The sequence below is a fragment of the Pinus tabuliformis genome, chromosome 3_1, assembly GCF_031772625.1.
Source record: "Pinus tabuliformis cultivar Carrire ecotype Pingquan chromosome 3_1, CPIR1, whole genome shotgun sequence".
Taxonomy (NCBI): Eukaryota; Viridiplantae; Streptophyta; class Pinopsida; order Pinales; family Pinaceae; genus Pinus; species Pinus tabuliformis.
In genome coordinates, this window is record NC_142301.1 from 839,402,859 (window position 1) to 839,420,084 (window position 17,226).

Below are 17,226 nucleotides of genomic sequence, written 5' to 3' on the forward strand. Positions count from 1 at the left end.
TATAAAGAAAAAAGTCGTGGGTCCGTACCTATTACTCACAACCCATGCGGACCTACGCATTGTTTGTAAGCAGTGGGTGTGAACCCCGTGCAATGAATTTTAAAACTTAAATTTCTCCATTTTGGCCCAAAATTTTTCGAACAAGCTTGTTCTAATATGTCTTTTTATGCATTGTAGAACATTCAAAATACTTATTTGGTGAGAACACGAACACGAGGATGTACATAATGCCGCAATAAATCATATGCCCACATTGCAGGCATTGAGAGCATGCAGAATGTATAAGTTCTGGGCCATACCAGGCATGAGAGCCCTTGTAGACCTCTTGACATGGCTGGTAGACAAATGGAACACACAGGACCAGTGCTTTGTGATTGGTGGCCATCGGCTCAAAATCGAGTTGTAGGACATATACTTTTTGATTGGTTTGTCTAAGAGGGGTGAACAATTATCTCTTTTCGGGACTAGGCCAGGTGGCCAGTCTGTCGCTAGTCTCCGATTGGAGTTTTGCGATGATCAAGCAGACCCCAAGGATAAACAGATTGATATTAAAACTATCACCCTCCGAGCTTAAAGTTATTGCATTTACTGTTACCAGACTATGCGGGAGTGCAGCATTGCATGTGGCTACTAGATCCCAAATGCAGATGGCTATAGACTATTTTCGAGGCACCATATACAACTGGTGCGAGGCTGTGTTGGAAAATGTGAAAGGCCAACTAACCAGAGCAAAGAATGGAAAGCTGAACAACTTTGGATATGGATTTATCATCGTCACCTTTCTCTAGAGAGGATCCCCATGTTAGCCCCGCAACATATTCCTATTGATGCTAGTCTTCCTCGAGAGCCTAGAATGGTTCGTTGGGTTGCTTTGATGGCCCGTCATGTTGAGGGCATAGAGGTTGTTCGATTTTCACCTGCATATTTTCATTGGTTGAACAACCAACTTTTGTTGATTCAGGACTTTCCTTATGTCGGGATGGATTACCGTGGCAATCAAGACATGATTCTTCCACCAGGAGAGCAATGGGATGATTCAGGTAAAAACCATTTTCAACACTTTCTAAGTTTTATTTTTTTATTATTATTTTAAATCGTTCAAAACTGACAATCAAATGTTTAAATGCAGATGTGGGTCCACGACGACCAGCCACTCTCTAGCCTTATGAAAGGAGACACCCAGCTACAACAGCACCAGCCCCACAGGGCCAATCAGCAAAGATCCTGACTGACTTGGAGCATCATCTAGAGCACTTGACACTAGATATTCTAGAGATTGATATAGATGATATTCCACTTAGGTTACAAAGATATGTGATTGGGGTCCTAGGACCTTTTAGGAGGTTCCTATGTAGGGTGGCCCAAGCAGTAGTTTCTTATCATGATCATCACCAAGGATAGGATGATCGATTTTGTAGACTCACATCATTTTTGTCTTTTTGTATTATCATTTTTACCGATCATAAGGTGTTTTTCAACCTATGATCGAAGACGATGTATATTTTGAAACACACTTCTATGCTTTGATATATCATTATTACCTGCTATCTCGTGTAACATGTTATCAAATGTTATTAAATTTATTGTTTTGATTATTGCAAATGTATGTTTATCATACTAGAAGCAACTGCATCTGCTAATGTATTTAAATGTCTTGGAATATGCTGATATTCAATGTAATCAAATTCACGTTCCAAGAGACGAACTCTAAAAAATAGCCTTAATAACACTAGATTTCTAATGGCATAAACCCTGTTAAGCTGTAATACAATGAGTTCAGAATCCAAACTAACAATCAAACTCTGAATCCCAAATGAGATGGATTCAGATAATAACTCAATCACTGCACTATACTCTGCAATGTTATTCATTGTTTGATCGAGGCTTACCCCATGCATAGACACTAACTCATCAGAGGGTGAATAGATAACCCAAGCTGCAGAAGAAATGTTCCATGTACTACGACAAGCACCATCAGCAAAACCAATGTATGTTTGAAGAGACGTCAACATCTGCAATATCAAGAGTAAAATCAAGATAAGCAGGAATAGTGATAAGAGCACTCTCTAAACTAGGCACACTTTTCTAATCTAAAACACACCAGCTGTAAAGAAACTAATCTAACAAAAAATCTCCACACAGAATTTAAGCATAATATCTCTTCAAATAAAGTCCATTTCTGGGTTTACCCAAAGAGACACCGTCAAAATCTATCAATTCATAAGCCCCTTTTATCAGCTTTCGCTTAACAATGTAAGGACCATGCCACATAGGTACAAATTTTCCAGCCCATAGCTTATCGTTCGCTTGATCATATAGTAAAACTAGGTCTCCTTCTGAAAAATTATGAGGTGTAACACTTTTGTCGTACTGAGCTTTCATTCGTTTCGCATGAGTCTCGTTTGCTATTGTAGCAGTGTGTCGATTCTCATCTAGCTGAGCTAAGTACAAAAAACATTTCTCTTCTTTAGAAGTAGCTGGGAGTAATTCTATGGCTAATTGTAATGACGGAATTTTGCATTCAATAGGTAACGAAAAGGAGTGAAACCAGTCGATGTTTTCACTGAGGTCCGATTTGCCCAAAGTGCTGAAAATAGCATGGTATGCCAATTTGACTTATGAATACCAATGATCCATTTGATCATAGTGCCTAAAACTTTATTGATAGCTTCAACCAGACCATTAACCTGCGAGTAATACGGAGTAGAACTATCGTTGCGCAGGCCAAGTTGATCTGTCAGTTCAGTCATCATGATATTTAGAAAGTGACTTCCATGATCAGTAATAATAGCTTGAGGAACACCGAATCTAGCAATTATATGATTGAATATGAAAGTTGCAGCAATCTTGCCATTTACCGAAAATGTAGGCATTGCCTCGGCCCACTTAGTAATATAATCTACCGCTAGGATAATATACGCACGCCCCCCGGCTGAGTGAGGGTTACATGTAATAAAGTCAATACCCCACTTTGCGAAAGGACGGACAACAATTATAGGGTGAAGAGGAGCGGGTGGAGCACGCATTTTACGATCAAATATTTGACAATTGTGGCATTTCCCGATTGCATAGATACAATATTTGAATAAGGATGGCTAGAACTAACCGACGCGCAATATCTTTTGGGTTGTGGCATACCCAGACATATGACTGCCACATGTTCCAGAATGACAGTCATTCAGAACCTTTTCAGCTTCTTCATGAGTTAGACAACGTTGGAAAATAGAATCCGCTCCACGACGATAAAGTGTATCACCTATAATATTGTATTGTTGGGATTGGAAACATATTTTCCATCGCTGAGATTGTGAGATTTCAGGCCAAAAATATTGGGTTTGGAGATAAAAAATAATATCTCCATACCAAGGATCAAGAGTACTGGTAAGAAACAAGGATTCATCCGCAATGGGATGCTTTGCCACAGTTTCAATATCGGTACTCGGGAAATCACACATCAGTTCGGTAAAAACCAAAGATTTCTTTGCCTTGGATTTTTCAATTCCAAGTCAAATTCCTGCAGGATAACTATCCATTTGGAATACTTGGCCCCTAGAAATTGTATAGTCAAGATATACATCATAGGGTTACAGTCAGAAATTACTGTGGTTTTGCATAATAAGATGTAGTGATGAAATCTTTGGACATCTTGGATAGTTCCTAAGGCCAATTTCTCCACATATGAATATTTAAGCTCAGTTGGATGCAGATTTTGACTAAGATAGTAAATCACATGTTCATTGTTGAATTCATGTTCCTGAACTAAAACCATGCCAATGGTGGAATGAGAAGCGGTGAGATACAAAAAGTAATCCTGGTTGTAATTGGGAGGATGCAGTAATGACGCATGGGTCAACGCGTGTTTAATTTCATCAAGAGATTGATCAGCGATCTCATCCCAAGAGAATGGAATATTTTGTTTTAACAACCTGGTAAAACCTTTCGTTATCTTGGCATAGTTAGGAATGAAATGACATAAAAAGTTTGCATTCCCTTGCAAACTTTGGAGTTGGAAAAGAGTCGAAGGAGGAGGTAGATTGATGATAACTTCAACCTTTGAGGGGTTGACACGAATGCCAGCCTTTGAAATGACAAATCCCAGTAAGCGACCCGTTTCTACACAGAATACACATTTGTGTGGATCCAGCCGAATTCGATAATGCCTACATCTCATAAAGATAGCTCGTAAATGAGTGAGATGATCAGCTCTACGTGATGATGTATCTACTTTTTTGTTTTAACTCTCTTGGAGAGTTAATTACTCCCTACTCCAAGATATTAGCCTAAGCTATATTGGTGATAAGAGCCCTAGAAATAGAAAATATTACTAGACCAATTTTAATTAAGCGTTGATTTTATGGGTTGTTCTTTAAGTCAATAGGTATGGAAATGAAACTTTGATGGTGTGAAGACTCGACTCCAAACACACTAAAAAAATGCACCTAAAATGATAAGAAATTCGTTTTTCTTTCAATGAAATTCTAGTTAAAAGAAAGAATTTGAGAATGCAATTCTTTAAGAAACAATTCTTTCTTTCAACATGGAAGTGGAAAGAAATTTTTTTATTTTTTTTTAAATAAGAACTCAAAACGAGACAAATAATTAATGCTCACAATAAATCCCTTTCACTTTTCAAAACTCGAAACTACAAAAAAAAAAACAATTTGCTTCAAAAGAGATCTACAAGTTCTAGAAAAACACTCAAAACTACAAAAAACTAATTTTGAGATATAAAAACTTTAAAAATCTGATTGAATAAAAGCTTCAATTCTTTTTTGAGGACGTTTTACTTAGTTGTTTAGTAAACTAAGGATTCATTTGCACAGAATAACAAAGCAATAAAAAAACATCCAGATATGTTTTCTTTTGTAAAAATGAAATTCAAAACTTATAGTAAAGTTTGTTCAAAGATTTGCAACGAGAAAACTAAATCTATTTCTCACAAAGGATATTTTTCACAACTAAGTCAGACTCATCAAGAAGATGAAAAGAGACTAGGGTGATCTAAGTTTTCTCAATCTTCTAATCTTTGAGTCACTACAGAGACAAAGTGAAAACCACTTCAAGCATGCAAAACTTCTGGAAAATCATTCAAAACAAAAATACTATAGAACTCACTCACAAGAGATTTTTGACAGGAAAAATACAGATCAGGGTAGACACTAAGAATCCTAAATCAAACCTAAACTTAACTAGAAGAAGATATCTTAAGTTTTTCAAAAAACAATTACAGGGTCCGCAGGCTCCAGAAGCAACAGGTGCGGTCCCACACTGTTTACTCAAGGAAAATGCGGAGATGTCTGCACTGTCTGTGAAGACAAAGTGCGGTCCCCAAAAAAATTCAAAAAAAACAAAAATACTTCAAGATTTTTGAAAGCTACCCAAGCCAGTATACATCAATCAAAAACCAAAAAAAATAATTTTCTCAAGTCAAAACAAAGGAAAACCAAAAATCAAATACCTTTCCCAGCAGAGTCGCCAATTTGTTGGCCGGATAAATCGATCTTACAGACAAGACCGATCTTCCTAGTATCAAAAGATAGTCTAGCAACAAACAGAAAAACAAACCTATCTTTCTCTAGACATATGCGATTTATAAGTAAATACTACAAAGGTGTTAAGATCCTACCTTAGATCCAGTGCTTGTTTGTAGTAGTCATCCTCCAGCCATTCGAAAGAGTTATCTTTGAAGACCTGCAATCACAAACAAGCAAACATTAAATAGCACCTGCGTAGCAAATATTATAAATCATGCCTATTATGGTGATCAAGGAATCCATAAAATAAACAATGAATTAACATCTTATTGAGAAAATCAAATATATTTGTATTAACTTTGAATAATAGAAGAACTTTACAACCTTTTCAGCCTTGATGTTGAACAAGTTCTTCCTAGGGTCCGAAACAAGAATTTCCTTTACTTTGACAAGTCTTGCACTCTTCCAAATGAGATTCATAGAGGTATGTAATCTCTCCTCATAAAAACTCAACTAAAGAAGACTAAGTTCCAACAACATTTTACCTCAAAAAATACTAAGCTTCTAACTCTAACCAGTTAACCAGCTCAATGCTTCTTTTTATAGTGCAGAGGAGGAGGTTACAACTCCACCTATGAAGGGATAGAATCCTCCTTCAAAGGAATAAGCTCCTCACATCAAGGGGTTAGCTCCTTAAGGTATGGGTTACATGAACCTTAAAAGAGCGAACTTGCCACCTCAATATTCCTTCCACAAGCTTCTAGAAATAACCGAAAGTGAGTTTTTTCAGACTATACTTGGCCTTTTTAACTTTTACAGGGGTCTTCACCTTTAACACAGAGACAGTGTGGTCAGGTATGCCGAAGACATGACCATTAGGTGTGGGATTGCAGGTAAGACAAAGAGAAAGTGCAGAACCAGAGTTATAAAAAGTTTTGAGAGCTTTTCTCTTATTTTCAAGACTTGATATGAGGAACTGATGTTTTAAACTTGCAGAGGAGGAAAGTATGAGTGGTAATGAACTCACACAGATAGCAGAATGTCAAGGTGACAATTTTCAGTGCAACACCACCTCTCTCCCAATGGCTACAATAAGCCTTCTTCCTCCCTATCTGCTTTACCTTCTTCTTTGCCTGCTGTTGAGAGGGTATTTCACGCCTCATCCTTTTTCGTGCTACTATTCTTTTCCAACAACAAACATATGGTTATGCAATCCACAAAAACTACAAGTTCTTTTATGCCATTATTCCTGTTCATTATTAATAATACGACTATAATCAAAATGAACATTACAATACCGAGACTGGTTATATCTTTCTTGTTGGCTTCTGGTATGATCATGGGAATAAGATTTTGCCTCAGCTCTTTCTCTACAATGCATACTACCATACGTTGATGGTGACTTTTTCCCATCATCCCCTTTCCTCGACGGTTTCAACAATGTCGTGGAAGCTTCTGAAATGTTTGAGCACTGTCCTTCAGTTCACCCCAACCTTGTGAATCGAGGTCTTTTCCCAATCTCCAATGGTTGAGTTATGTTGTTGCTTTTAACAACAAGTCCTTCTTCTTCCTTGTACCTCGTCTAGGTAAGGAGTCTCATGTTTGTCCCCGTAATTGGTATCTCCACATTTCCAATATAAATTATACTATGTGAAGATGAAACTGAAGGGAAATCAACATCTTTTACCTCCACTGTCGAGTTGGAAAGGACTGTTGAGGACTTCTGATCATCTGTTGTTGATGGTTTGCTAGTTGTTTTGGTGCATTCCCAAAATTCCTTCCTGACATACCCAAGTCTTGCCTGATGGGGTAATTCCTCTACTTTGATGGGGTTTATGATTCCTTGGCAATTAATATTGAGGCCCTTCCCCTCATACCCCATTCTCCTTAATATTTTGGAGCCGATTCTCATGGTATGATTATAAAAAATGACAGAATCATCATCAGGAAAGATACATGAAGTCGAAGAATTACTTTTTACCTCACAAGGGTAATGCTGCAGCTTTTCCAAGGCCTTGTCCTTAGCTTGCAGTTGGCGTAGCAACCTCAGTTTCTCCTTTTTCTCTTCTCGTAGTAGCCTTCTTAACTCATCGTTCTCTTCTTAAATCCTCTGGTTTATCTCCTCATTCGAGGAAGGTGAGGAACAAAATGCATAAGCACCAGAAGATGTGGATGACGCGTCGCTCTCCTATCTCTTTGTCTCCTCCTCTCTTTGCTTCTCATATGCTTCATACATGATGTCCACCATTTTGGACATTCGTAGGAAGGTCTTGTGCATTTCTTTATCATTCTCCATGGCTGCACACTCAGTCATTCACGCTCGCAATTCTTAAAAGCAATAAGACCGCTTCTCTTCCCAACGATCTTTAACATCCACCATGTCTCCTCTTTGTGATGCACGTCCTCTGAAGCTTATCTCTGGCTAGTATACTCATACAATTCACATCAACTAAACCTTGCTTTGATACCACTTGATCTGAATTTTTTTGCTTATATATGCATTAGAATTACATATAACAGAGCACTTAAATACCATGGAACATAAGCATATAAAATGAAGATAAAAGAGACATAATCAATCATGAGATGAAGACACAGATATTTGATTATGGAGTTCGTCCAATTTGAACTACATCTCCAGGCCTTGCTCAATAGTGGGGAGGCCTTCATTCATTAAATGGCATGGAAAGAGAGAAGTACATGAATATTTTTTCATAAACATCCTTATATCTCCAATCTAGAAGATAGTTTCAAAATGGCCATCCCATCTCTAGAAACAGACAGTAACACTCACTTCCTGGTGAAAAATCATGTAAAAATGCCTATCCAAACACATAATTTAGATAATCGTGCCTTCTGCACCTTCTCAGGACCTCCCTACTACTCAAGTGAGGTCCCGACCTACTGTTAGGATCAGGGTCTATTGCACAATAAATTCTAAATTAACCAGCCAGTCCTCTCTGCCTTCTTCCAACATAAAGGGGCCTTTCATAATCATGGTAGCAATCCCACAATACCGAACAGTGGTAAGACAATAAACCAAGTTAAGCAGGTGGAATTGGGTCAGAATGATGCATGGAAACAACCTTACAATTATGGCGAAACCCCTTACAAACATGGCACGAAAATTCTTCAACTGCTCATGAAAACTGGTGGATTTTACTGTTGGCGTTTCCAACCATCAATGGACTGTCCCAAGCCCAAACAATCTAGCACTCTACGATACAGTAGACCCACCGTGGTTATAAATCACAATGTATAAGGCATCGCACCTAATAGTCCCCATCGCAAATCACAACCACAACTTCCTTTGGCAGATATCAAAGTCCATACACTGCGATAACAACGGACCTGCTGGGCTATGAAATATAGTGTATAACATATCGCGTCAGGAACCCTATTGCAATCGCAATTGGATTACTACTAGGGCCGCTTCATAGACACTAGCCCATTCTACGATTGCGATATGTGATATATCGCATCGCAACTAGGATTTGAGGGGTCGATTCATAATACTTGTCCACCTCCGGTATGCGATATCACAATTGCAAATGGGCAATGTTTGGGGCCGATCCCTTAACCCGCAACCCCTATTTTCCTGTGATGTGCGATATGTGGGACCCAATGGCATCCTTCCACTTGGTGCTTCCCCATTCGTTGACACTTTTTCCATGTCATCTCCTCCTGCCACTTGGACAAGTCAAACTTGAAATTTGACATGTTCTAACATCTTCATATGAACTCAGATTTGAGTGTCGTTCAAACCGTTGGAATTAAGATGATGAGCACTTCGATCCGATGCTAAGCTTATCCAGATTTTTCCACTTTGAATTTTGAGCCTTTTACCATGCCACTAGTACTTTTTGAAGATCCACCTGGATCAATCCTTTAGGACCCTCTTGGATCAATGATTTAACCTGTCCTTTTGATATAATCGATATGAAAAGATGACAAAAGTAATAATCGTGACAATAAGAATAGTAGAAGAAAATAGTTTGAGATTAAGCACCATGAAGACTATTTTTAATTGAATATATTCTTATTATTCACATTTTCTATCATTCAACACTATTACATTGTCACTTTACATTCAAAAAAATTATTTCATCATTAAAGTTATTAACAATATTTATCATCTCAACAAAGTGAGGTAACTAAGAAAATTTAAAATTAGAATGACTAGATTAATTTGGGACATATTTAGCATATTTAAAATGATTATATTAATATTAGATGAATGCACATATTATTGATAAAATTAATCATATGTTCATTATATTTTCTTTGGCTACACACGACTGAAACGAGCCTAAATCCATCTTAACTCTGTATCTATCAAGCGTTGAAAGGGATCAAATCTCTCGAGGTGCAAACATTTCCTCAAGTTTTGCACTAAAAAAAGAGGTTTTCACCTCGAGAGATTTGATACCTCTCGGCACTTGATAGATTCAGAGTTAAGATGGATATAGGCTGGTTATATAACTAGGGTGCTTATAATCGTTGGTCGTTTGGGTTGTGAGATGTAACAATGGTTTTTTATATATGTTTAATGTTTCTATTGTGTGTTTTTTTCCTAAAGTTAGAAATGGTTAGATTTATTTGTTTGAATTTTAAATAAACTTATTTTAAAATGTTAAATTTATTTATTGTGTTGAGAGGCTTATTTTATATTTTAGTATGAGGGAAATGTGGAATGTATTCTTTCCTCAACTTTAACTTTACAATTATCCTTTTTAAAATTAAAAACAAAATTGAAAATATATGTTTAATTAATTGTAATTAAATACATGATAAAATATCAATAATCTTATCTTCATTTCATTGTTCTTGCTCTATTATGATTGAAATGATTTCATTCTCATTCTAAGCCATAAATAAAAGATATATTTCAATATCCATATAAAGTAACATAATTTTATTTAATTATAAAATAAAAGATAAAAAAATTAAAAAATTCTTATATTTTCACTTTTGAATGTAAGAAGATGCATAATACTTGTAGTTTTAAAAATATTTCAATACAATACTTAAATAAATGATTTAAATAATTATTTTTCTCTCTATTTATAGGTATAAAAGAGAATAAAGATACATGAAGGACCATGCATTAATATGCAAGCTTATTGGAGTTTGGCTGACAGAAAAGGACCTCACCAAATGGTGTAGGTTTTAACCCCGTACAGAAATTACCTGCATATGAAGTCTAAAACACAGAAAAATAAACAATGCAAGAGCATAAGACATAAAACACATATACACAGAGATTTTCCCACTGGATCCCAAAACCGAGACTACCAGCTTGATTTTTCATTGTGTTCCTTTCAATGTTATAATACATATTTATACATGTCGAAGCATCTAATACCATGGACCAAAAACTATCACGTCCAATACCATGGACCGAAAACCATCGCGTCCCATACCATGGACTAAAAAATCATTGTGTCCAAAAAACATGTGTGAAAATCATGCACAAAACCATAGGTGGGTCCGCCCAACCTAACACAGGGTCCAAAATCAAAATTTTGGGGTTATGGGTACCCCTCAAACCCCCTGTTAACTACATGGAAAGAATATAACACAACCCAACATTCTCGCACTTCTTGTTTTCTTTCCACAAGGGGCCACAGGAGAGCTTAGTCATTTTTCCAGCCCTGAAATGCTCATTGTTTCTCTACACCATGAGAACTTCTCAGAGCTCACAAATTTTGTCAATGCATCTGCAGTATTCTTCAAAGTGTCCACCTTTACCAGCAACACCTTTTTGTCTTCTATCATATCCCTCACAAAGTGATACTAAACATCAATGTGCTTTGTCTTTGAATGACAAGCATGGTTCTTTGCCAAGAAAATTGCACATTGGCTGTCACAGTGTATCCTTATAGCTCCCTGTACTAACCCCATACTTGAATACAATCTCTGCAACCAAACTGCTTCCTTGCTTGCATGAGTAGCTGCCATGTATTCTGCCTCTGTAGTTGACAATGCAACTACAGATTGTTTCTTACTCATCCAACTGACTGCACCTCCAAATAGGTTAAACACATACCCACTTGTAGATCTTCTCTGATCCAAATCTCTAGCCGAGTCTGCATCAACAAAGCCACAGATATCCAAAACTTTTTCTAATCCTGGTCTTCCTTGGTAGCACAAACCATAATTACTAGTGCCACGCAAATACCTGAAAACCCGCTTCACTGCTGTCCAATGCTCCTTCCTTGGTTTTGACATAAACCTGCTCAATACTCCCATTGCATGTGCAATTTCTGGTCTAGTACAGATCATTGCATACATCAGGCTACCGACTGCACTTGCATATGGAACACGAGACATATCCTCTTCCTCTTCTTATGTCTTGGGACACTATTCAGCAGATAACTTTACACCTATAGGAATAGGAAGCTTCACCGGTTTACTATCCTGCATATTAAACCTCTGCAGTATTATCTCGACATACTTCCTATGGTTTAACCAGAGCTTCCTCTTTCCCAATATCTTTTAATTTCCATGTCCAAAATATAGTTTGCAGCACCAAGATCTTGCATGTCGAATTTGGAGGACAATTGGGTCTTCAAATCCTAGATAATTTCTTTGTCATTTCTAACCAGCAACATATCATCCACATACAAGACCAAATAAATAACACAGTCACCAATAAATTTAAAATGCACACAATGATCTGCTTTGCTTCTAGTGAAGCCAAGTCTCCGTATAAATGTATCAAATTTCTGATACCACATCCTTGGTGATTGTTTTAACCCATACAGAGACTTCTTTAACTTGCACACCAATTCTTTCTACCTCAAAATCAAAAGCAACAACAACAGATAAAAGTAATATAATAAACGTTACCTTGGCAACAGGAGAAAAAATATCACTAAAATCAATTCCCGGCACCTGGAAATAACCTTTTGCTACCAACCGAGCTTTGTATTTCCTCACCTTTACTTCTACATTTGTCTTCTTCTTGAACACCCATTTGCGGCCAATGGGTTTCCTTCCAGCCGGCAACTCCACCAGATCCCAAGCCTCATTTTTGTGCAAAGATTCCATTTCATCAACCATGGCCTCTTTCCAGAGTTTTCCATCCTCAGAATCTACTACTTCCTTCACAGTTCTGGGATCATCATCAGTAATGGATAAAGCAAAATTTGAACAGAAAGCAAATGGACTATAACTTTTTGGTTGCATTCTTTCCCAAACTGATCTTCTTACACCCGGAGTTTGTGGCTCTTCATCTTCTGATTCCTCCTCTGATGTAGAGTCTAATTCTTCCTCCTTTAGCTCAAACTCTATCTCCTCAGGTTCCTTTGGTTTAACTTCATGTTTAATAATACCTTTCACCTCTCTAAACACCACATCTCGGTTGTACACTACCTTCCTTGTTACTAGGTTCCAAAGCTTATAACCCTTTAAACCATCCTTATACCCAATAAAGATGCACTTTTTAGATTTACTATCCAACTTGATTCGTTTCTCCTTTGGAACATGTACATATGCATCGCATCTAAATACTCTCAGATGTGAAAGAGAGGGTTTGTTACCACTCCATACCTCTTGTGGAGTCTTATCATCCAACGCTGATGAATGTGACTTGTTAACTAGGCAACATGTAGTATCCACTGCCTCTGCCCAGAATTCCTGTCCTAACCCGGCACCACTGAGCATGCTTCTTGCCCTTTCCATCAACATCTTATTCATTCTTTCTGCAACTCCATTTTGCTGAGGTGTATATGGAGTAGTCTTCTGTCATGCTATACCACACTTCTTACAGAATTCTTCAAATTCCTTACTGCAAAACTCTTCACCATTATCTGTCCTCCGCACCTTTATCTTCTTCTTTGTCTGGTTTTCCACCAGAGCCTTGAATTCTTTAAATCTTTCAAAGACTTCAGATTTATTCTTAAGGAAATATATCCATGTATTCCTTGAGAATTCATCTATAAATGATACATAGTACACATACTTACCCAGTGATGGAACCTTCACAGGTCCAAACACATCACTGTGCACAAGCTCTAATATCTGTTTTTCCCTCTTACTTCCAGAGGGGAAACTCACCCGATTCTACTTCCCATATACACAATTTTCACAAAAATCAAAATCCAGAGAGCTATTACTCATACCTTCTACCATACCTTTACCATGAAGTATTTGAAGGCCCTTCTCTCCAATATGTCCAAGCCTTTGATGCCACAGCATGGTCCTCTCTCCAGAGACAACTAGATTTTCTGCTCCACTTTCAGGAACCACAGAACTGTTGCACCCATCAACGATAGTGCTACCTTGCAGCTTGTACAGAGTTCCAGTCCAAACTCCCTGCATCAATACCAGTGCTCCCCGAACCATCTTGCAGGTATCCTTCTTGAACATTATTTTTACATCTGCATCATCCAGCTTGCTTACAGAAATCAAATTTCTGGCCAATGTAGGAATATGTAGAACACCTGGAAGTGTTCTAACCCTTCCACCTTGTAACTTCAACTTTACTTTTCTGCGACCAATGATTCTAGCCTTCCATTCATCCCCCAAGAAGACATCACCACCATCATATTTTTCATACTCACAGAAGTGAAAGGATGCACTTGCGTCAATCAACCATGCCTCATGATCTACATGTGTACTTGAAGAAGCCAAGTACACATCCCCACCTTCATCTGAGGTGGTTTTTGCCTCTGTAGAAGGAGCATCATCAGATCCCTTTCCTTTATCAGGAGCTTTAGATTTACAGTCCCTTTTGAAGTGCCCTTCCTTTCCACATTTCCATCACACCACCTTTACAGGTTTTCCTGGAGATTTAGATCTCCCACTCGATGACTTATTTTTGTTTCTTTTCTAGGACCGTCCTCATACAGACAAGGCATCACCATTCTGGCTATCCATATTTTTCCGTCTCATCTCCTTCGTCAGCAAGGATGAGGCTATTTCATCAAAATGCAAGGCAGTTGCATTGCTACCTATTGCAATAACTAGACTATCCCATGAATATGGTAGAGAACACAACAAATTGATGCACTTATATTCATTTGAAATTTTAATATCAATAGATGCTAACTGACTTACCAAAGTATTAAATGTGTTCAAATGCTCTATCACCGAGTCTCCATCTTTCATCCTCAGGTTATACAACTTTTTCCGCAGGAATAGTTTATTCACCAGAGACTTAGATTGGTACAAAGTCCCTAACTTGTCCCACAAAGCCTTCGCCATAGCTTCCCCTGATACATTCAGCAATACTGAATCTGAGACACACAATCGTGTTGTGTTCTTTGCCTTCTGATCCAACTTCTTCCATTCTTCATCAGTCACTCCCGTTGGTTTAGTACCTGGATCTACCGTGATCCACTGATCTTTATCCACCAACAGATCCTCCATCTTGAGTTTCCACAACTCAAAACTCTGACCATTAAATTTCTCGATCTCTATATTTCCACCGCTCGCCATCTTCCTTCACCACCAGAATCGATCTCGCAGATCTCCCACTGAACAGGGTCTACCATAGGCCCGAGCGAAACCCCTTAGCAACAAAGGCGTCCCCTTGAAGACAAAAATAGCTTCGATACCAAAAGTAGGTTTTAACCCCATACAAAAATTACTTGCATACGAATTCTAAAACATAGAAAAATAAACAATGCGAGAGCATAACACATAAAACACATATACAAAGAGATTTTCCCACTGGATCCCAAAACCGGGACTACCAACTTGATTTTTCATTATGTTCCTTTCAATGTTATAATACATATTTACACATGCCGAAGCATCCAATACCATGGACTAAAAACCATCGCGTCCAATACCATGGACTGAGAAACCATCGTTTCCGAAAAACATGTGTGAAAATCATGCACAAAACCATAGGTGGGTCCGCCCAACCTAACATAGGGTCAAAAATCAAATTTTTCCGGGGCGCTGCCCCGGACCCCATAAAGTGGGGTTACGGGTACCCCTCAAACCCCCTGTTAACTACGTGGAAAGAATATAACACAACCCAACAAATGGATCCAACAAAAATGGCAACTCCAAGGCCACATAGAGCTAAAGCTGGGCGTAAGAGGCTTCTTTACGGTAATTTTCTCAAACCTGCAAGACAAAGAAAGAGTGTTTGAAAATGGTCCATATTTTCATTATAATGTAGGATTGTTCATGAGGTACTGGGAGGAATGTTACAACCCTGATAAAGAAAAATTCCTAGCAGCCCCGGTTTGGGTAAGACTGTTTAGATTACTAATGGATTTCTGGGATCCAGAGATCCTAGAGGGAATAGGAAATACCATAGGAAGTTTTGTTAAAATAGCTGAATCAACAAAGAAGGGAAGATACACTTCATATGCAAGAATCTGTGTCTATATGAACATATCTGACCTGATCCTGGGGTCAATTGAGCTAGAATACCATGAGGAGGTATGGCAACAAACATTGGACTATGAGCATATCCCTTTCAGATGCAAAAGGTGTCATGAATATGGACATCTTTTCAAGGAATGTCCTCTCAACACAGAAGAGGAAGAATGTAGAAACAAGCAATAGAGGACATATCAAGAAGATAAAGAAGGGTTCCAGGAGATAAAAACAAAAAAATACCTACAAAGGAAAACCCCAAGGAAGGAAGAAAGGAATAACAAACCAAAACAAATAAGTCAAACAGATTTGAATTTCTACAGGGAGAGGAAGAATATAAGGAAATTTGAATAATGGACTATTAAGAGGAGAAAGAACAGAAGGACAGCACAAGCCAAGGCACAAAAATTACTAAGGGAAAAACCCAAAGTGAAACAACGGAAAAGGAAGGAAAGGAAAAGGGAGAGAATCGAGAAAGTGAAGTAATGGAAATCGATATCAATAGAGGGGGAGATCCAACATCAGAAGAAGAAATCTTGAGGAAACTTCTAGATGAATGGAGACACTTGGATGAAAGGTTCATCCCAGAAGAGGAAAAAAACTTATACAGAGAAACCTTTCAAAAATACAAGGAAAAACAAGATCAGTGAAAGATAGAAATGGTTGAACAACTAGGCATCCAACCAGAAAATAATCAAGATCAACAAAGTAAAGCGAAAGGAGGAAAGAAAAGAGGCAGGCATAATATTCAGGAATCGATATAGATCATGGGGGAAATGTTAGTAAACACTGGAAGAGTAGTTTCGCTTTCAGCAGTATTCCACCAAACAAACCCTACCACCCAATGATAATAATATCCTGGAATATACGAGGACTTAATAGAAAAGGTAAACAGAGATACCTAGCAGAAAGGATAAAAGGAGAAGGACCCAAAATAATGTTGTTATAGGAAATAAAAATAGCAGGGAGGAAAATGGAGGGGATCTTAACCAAAATCAAACCTACATATGAATGTATGACAATTAATGCCAAAGGCAGCGTGGGGGGATTGAAATTTTATGGAACCCCGTGGACGTCACAGTAGATTATTGGATAGGAATGAAAAGGATACTCACGGGGAGGTTCTGCTTTATAGGCCATACAGAATGGTTCTTGGTTTCTGCAGTTTATGGACCTCACATACTAGTGGAAAGAGGAAGTTTCCTCCTTCAACTGCAACAGTTAGGAAACCTGCATAAAGAAAATTTGTGGCTGATAGTAGGCGACTTTAATATGACAACCTCAAAAGGTGAAAGGAAAGGCAGACTTGCAAAGAGAAGAACCGGACATGGAAAGATTTAGGGACATACAATCATAACTAAAAATGATAGACATCCATACCATTAATGGCAAATACACTTGGAATAACCGT